Genomic DNA, 6,411 nt, shown 5'->3' with positions numbered 1-6,411 from the left:
GCCATTTGTAGTGCTTTAAAATTTAACTGTTCATTTCTTATATATTTATCTGTATATGATTTAACAGTTCATTTCTTGTTATATATCTAATTATCTTTATAAATAAATATACTAAATTATCAGCAATTTGATTTTATCTCTCTAGAGAACCCTGTCTAACACATGGCCTCTCATTTTACTCATTTGTTTGTTTGTTTTGTTTTCCCTCACGGTGTTATTATTTTTTAATTTTCAATACCATTTGATTAGGAGTTAATATAGATATCATCATTCCATAGTTCAATCACATCAAGCTGTATTGTATAATTACCACCACAATACGTTTCAAACCATTCTTTCCTTCCTAAACTCCTTGACATCAGCACCCTTTTACTGCCTCACTACCCCCACTGCACCCATCAGAAACCCTTATTCTACTTGCTGTTGCTATAGGTTCATCAATCCTGGGTTTCATAAACTCATTTTACTCTTTTGATGGGATATTTTGACATGCATTACTGTTTTATTTTTAATAGGCACCAGTAATACATTCTGTCTTCCACTGTGTGTGATTCCTTTAGCATATTTGCTACTCCGTTTGTGCAATAGGGCTTAACATTTTCCCAGTTTTATCATTGATGATTCTTATACCTCTGGGATTTACATTTAGGTCTCTATTCCACCTTGAGTTTATTTTTTGTGCATGGGGTGAGGTATGGGTCCTGTTTCATGCTTTTGCTGCTGAAGATCCAATTTTGAAGAGTGTGTACCTTTCTCATTTAATATATTTTGGGCTTTGTTGAAAATCAGTTATCTGTAGCTGCGTGCATTTATTTATTTGTTTGTTTGTTCATATCTAGTTTCATGGGTCTAGGTCCCTATCGTACCAGTATAGGCTGATCTGACTACCATGGCTGTGCTGCAGTTTTTGAGGGCAGGTAGTGCAGGGCCGCCTACATTCCCCTTCTTCTTTTTTATTTAATTAATCATTTTATTGGGAGCCCTTGTAGATATTATAACAATCTATGGTTCAATTAGATCAAACAAAATTGTACAATTGCTGCCACCATCAGTTTCAAAACATTTTTTTCTTCTTGAACTCTTTGCTATCAGCTCCCCTTTATTGCCTCCTCCCCCCACCCTACCATCCTGGAACCCTTCTATTGTTATTATTGTGTCATATCTTACAACATCCGAAGTATTATTTCACCTACAATTCTGTTATTCACTCCCCTAGAGTGGAGTTGTACAGTCATTGTTGCTATCAGCTCCCCCTACCCTTCCCTCTTCCCTTACTCTCAGGGAATCATTGTTTCTGAAGGGTTCTAAAATTGACAGTGATGAAGATGTAGCATTCCTGGTCATTTTTTATCAATCAAAATGTATCCAAAAGAAATTACTGAGAGGTGAATGATAGGTAAACATGACCGTGGAGCAGGAGGAAAGAAAAAAGAAAAGGAGGAGAGACGAAAGTAAAAATTAAATATATGTAAGTATTAAGATAGATATGTCTGTATGTACATATATAGTAGGTGTGTTTGTCTATGTATAAATATATATGTAAATAGAACAAGGAAGCAGATGGCCTTTGGGCCTCTACTTATCTTAACCTTAGTACAAGAAAGGTTTGCTTTAATAATGTGACACTCTAATAATGTGGCACTGTTCGATACTCACTTTCCTGACATGATCGCTGAAGACAAAATGGGTGCATAAGCAAATATAGTGAAGAAAGCTGATGGTTCCCGGCTATCAATATATGTATTGTCTGGGGTCTTAAAGACTTGAATTTAAACAAGTAACCATCTAGCAGGGAAGCAACAAAGCCTACATGGAAGAAACACACCAGCCTGGGTGATTATTATGAAGTGTCAATGGGAATAGGTATTAGAAGTTCAAAAACAAGTTATCAAATTGATGTGAAGGAATGTGGACAAAGCGGAGACCCAAAACCCACCTTGAAGACAATTGGACAGTCCCTGACAGAAGGACCACACAGAAGGGATAACAAATCCAGGGTGAGCTATAGCACTGATGAACCTCCTAACTAACCTTTAATTCTGTAACATGTCCTCCCTTTACTACCGTGGTCCATGCACCTCACTGTTCTTGTTAGACCTGCGAATGATCATTTGTATGATTATGTTCATTTGATGAACATGTGTTCATTACATCCATTTGATCTTTCTTTTTGTGAAGACCTTTTCCTCTCCTGTGCTTCATCTTTGATCTGAATGTTAGAGTAAGCCAGCCTCTAACAATCACGGGGTTCGTAGGTGCAACTAAACAGTGATACTGTATCTAGATTAAAGTAGAGTCATAGAAATAGAAGAGATAGGAGAAAAAGTAAAATAAAGGAGTCAGACACATTTTATGGTAGCATGCTCACCTCTGGGATGGCCATGAACTCAGCTGCCAGGTCAGTGCAGAGAAAGGCGGAGGAGAAAGGGCAGTATATTTCTAACCAAGGCTTATATATGCATAGGGGCCATGAAAGCCCCCCTGATTACAGTTAACCACATAAGTAGCAGGAAGGGGTAGTACCATAGACAATACAAGCAATGGGAGGGGGATGACCTAGGTGTGTACGCACAATAGGAAGGGGAGGGACTTAGGGGTACACATGTGACAAGATGGGCAGATCTTAGATTCAAGACTGCAGCTTAACCTTAGTTGGCTTAACTTTGTCTCTGGCTCTCCTTCAGGGGAACAATCACTATCCTTACCAGTAGGGTTTGAGCCCCACCGCAGGTGGGACAGACATTAGAGTCTGAATGCTCTAGATGGCTGATGCCCTCAGGGAGAATACCTTCTCAGCAGCTGACCTCCCAATGCACTAGCAAGCAGCAGGACTACCTGGGGAGAAACTTTTCTGTACCCCACAATTCCTCCTTTTGTTTTATGTATTAAATTCAAAAGAACTACAGGGCCCACTTTCTGTACATGGACAGGAAGAGACTAATAGTTGCAACTTAGATTGTTGCTCATGAGCTTTTATGACTCCAGTCTCTGCTCATCAAAGTCAGATGGTCTTCATGGGCTATTTTATGCCAGTTGATTGGTGTCCCCAGAACCCATATGGATTTATTTACTTTGGGAAAACACAATTAAATTTATTAAAAATAAGGAAAAGAAAAGTTATCTAATTGAGCTACCCATAATGAAAATAGTGTCTTTGGAGCATAGCCTGGTTTCAGCCTAAGCAAAATTATAGCAGGAACATTTATAGAATTTGTAGATAGAGTGATTTTATAGAAGACAGTCAAGAGACTGCAATGTAAGGTTGAGTGTGGATTTTACATAGTCTGGGAATCTTGGAGATCTTGTATCTAAGGAAGAAGGTAATAAATGTAATGACACCACTCTGATCTCCTATTGGAAATGAATAATGGGTTCTATTAATAGTCTTCCAAACTGATCTCTTTGGTTATTGCTGAGGTGAGGCAGAATATATTTTGAGATAAAATATAACAGAGGAGAGTGGCTCTCTTTCTAGAATCTTGAGGATCCCTGTTGGGTTCTCTTAACTTTTGCCTTGAATAATGACTCTATCATTGTATTTGCAGTGCCCAGTAAATTCCTAGCAACCTAACTTTGTGCATCAGCCACCACTTAAATAACAATACAAGGAAGAATAAGTGAATGCCATAACAAGTAGACCAACAAAGTAACTTGGGAAAAAAGGAGAGGAAAAGGATTGATCAAATTAAGGAAACGTTCCCTTTCTTGTGGGACTCAACAAGTGAAATTCTGATAGATCACCTAACATTTTCTCTGATGCGACTGACATTACTGAGGATGTTTATGTCCCGTTTGTCCTCTGATTTTGCATCGAGATATTCTAGTTAAATCTATTTAAGTAGAGACTTCAAAATATTAGTGGAACAATTCAATATTGTTTAATTCTAATTTTCTGTGTACTTTTTGAAGTATGTTCAATGATATTAGGCTGAAATGAAAAGATTTGGTCATTTCAAATTGCTGTGGGTTCTTTTCTTTTTATTTCCCAAGACACAGGAGCCAGAAAAGGCCAAACAAATAGCAACAAATTGAATGGCCTCAAACCATCTTATGTGTTGTATGATTTTAAAAGGAAGTTGGGGTCCATTTGATAAGGTACCAAGGGTGCAGCGAAAGAAAAAAAATTGGAAAATAATTTCTATTATTTCCCCAAGGATATAAGTTAAAAAAAAAATTATTGCTTTCAAGACAGATTTTGGCAAAATATGAGTATAGTATAAAATGCCATGTTCAGTCAGACTCTTCAGATATACAGTGTAGTCAGTAGTGAACCCAAAAGCCCTTCTAAATATAGAATGACTTCGAGGTGCTGCCAGAACAGGAAATAAATAATGCTTTCAATTTGTGTTTTCTTCTTTGGCCTAGTTTTCAATAAAATCATAGCCATACGCTGTTTTTCATAAAATCCCCAAATTGGTACAAAATTACTTTTTCCTTGTGGGTACTCTTCCACTTTCTGACTAATTTTACTTTAGGTTTTTCTATTGGCCCAGATGTAATCCATGCTGGAAAATATTCCCATTTCACTGATATGGGCATAAACTAACAATGAGTCCATCAGTACAATCTTTCAATTTGGAAAAATTATTTCAAAATAGGGTCTTTATGGATAAATACTGGCTACCTATATGGTTGGTGATGACCAAGAATTTCCAGGGAAATATACAAGCCATCTATCAAAAAAAGCAAACCTTTTCACCACCTGATTATGTGTCTTTCCTTCAATACCATAGAAAATAGTATTTACTGTTGAGTAACAAATAATTTCCCAAATTTTTCAGCTTAACATAGCAAATCCTTATTAAGTCCACATTTTCTGAAGGGCAGAATTCGGTGTGGTACGAGGAGATAGCTGAGTGGTTCTGGATCAGGGTTTTTCATGAGGTTGCTTCGGTAGTACCAAGGCTTGATTACCACTAGAGAATGTTCTCCCGTATTCGCTAGCAAGGTTATTAGCTAAAGGTTCCATTTCTTAGTGGCTGTTATCTGAAGGCCTCCATTTCTGTCCCTGTAGGTCTCTATACTCATTCAGTGTTTGATAATAACTGCTGTAATAACAGCTACTCTTTACTGAGTGTGATATTATTATAAGTACTTTAAATGTTTTATCTTACTTAATCTAGCCAACATTGTATGATAGGTGCTATCATTATCTTATTTTGACAGATGAAGCGCGCGGTGGTATGGTGGTCATGTGCTAGATTGTTAGCCTCCATATTAGCAGTTTGAAACTACCAGCTGCTCCGAAGGAGAAAGATGAGGCTTTCCAATCATGTAAAGAATTACAATCTCAGGAATCCACAGGAGTAGTTCTATCCTACCCTCTAGGGTCACTCTGAGTTAGAATTGACTCCAGGAAGGTGAATTTGGTTTGGGTTCGACAGATGAAGAAACTGAGGCTCAGAGTCCAGAGTATCTTGTCCTAATCACTTAGCTAGTGGGCATAAGAGACAAACTTCCAAGAGTGCAATTTTAACATCTGTGTGCTAACAATGCCTTAGGGTGTCCTATGAAACACGTTAAACAATATGCTTATTATTGTTAAGTGCCCTTAAGTCAGAACTGACCCTTAGTGATCCTATATGCAACAGAACAAAGCATTGTTATCCTCACACCTTTAACTATGTTTAAGTCTAATATTGCAACTACTTGTTGAGAATCTTGCTGATGATTTAATTCTTACATGATACTACAAAGGAGCCCTGGTGGCACAATTAAGTAAGTGTTGAACTACTAACAGCATGGTACATTTCTCAAACTCACCAGTCTCTCCACGGGAGAAAGATGAGGCTATCTGTTTCTACGAAGGATTGGCTCTCAGAAACATTATATAGGACTACAAAGAGTTAGCATAGACTTGAGTGCAGTGGGTTTTTTAGATTGTGAAGAAGATACTATCATTTCCTTTTTATAAATGAGAAGCTGATGTACAGAGAAGTTAGTTATTTTGGCCAAACTTCTACAGTTAATATAATAATATTAGTGGTTAAGGGTTCTGTCTTTGGATTACACTCATTAGCTAAGTTACTCCAGGCATGATATTCAGCAATCCATTAGAACTTATAAGAGGGGGTACCCACCAAAACAGAAAAAAGTTCATCTGGGCGGAGCATTTGTAGTACGCAATGAGCAAGGCGAGCATCAAACAACTCTCTCTGAATTAGTGCATCCAGTGGAATTTCCTGGGAAGATTCTAGTCACAGTGAATTTTTCATAAAAGCAATTTCAATTGAACCTACTTTTTTTGTGATGGCTGATTTAAGAGAAAATCAAGGAGCTGTGAAATTTTGTTCCCTGCTCAGGAAAAATGGCACAAAAACTGTTATGATATTGAACACAGCTTACAAGGACAGCGCTATGGGAAAAACTCAAATGTCCGAGTTGTTTTCTCTTTCCAAAAGGATGAAATGC

Source organism: Echinops telfairi, unplaced genomic scaffold (assembly GCF_000313985.2).
Source record: "Echinops telfairi isolate 266 unplaced genomic scaffold, ASM31398v2 ScPeMD7_7468;HRSCAF=8506_0, whole genome shotgun sequence".
NCBI lineage: Eukaryota > Metazoa > Chordata > Mammalia > Afrosoricida > Tenrecidae > Echinops > Echinops telfairi.
This window is presented reverse-complemented; position numbering follows the sequence as displayed.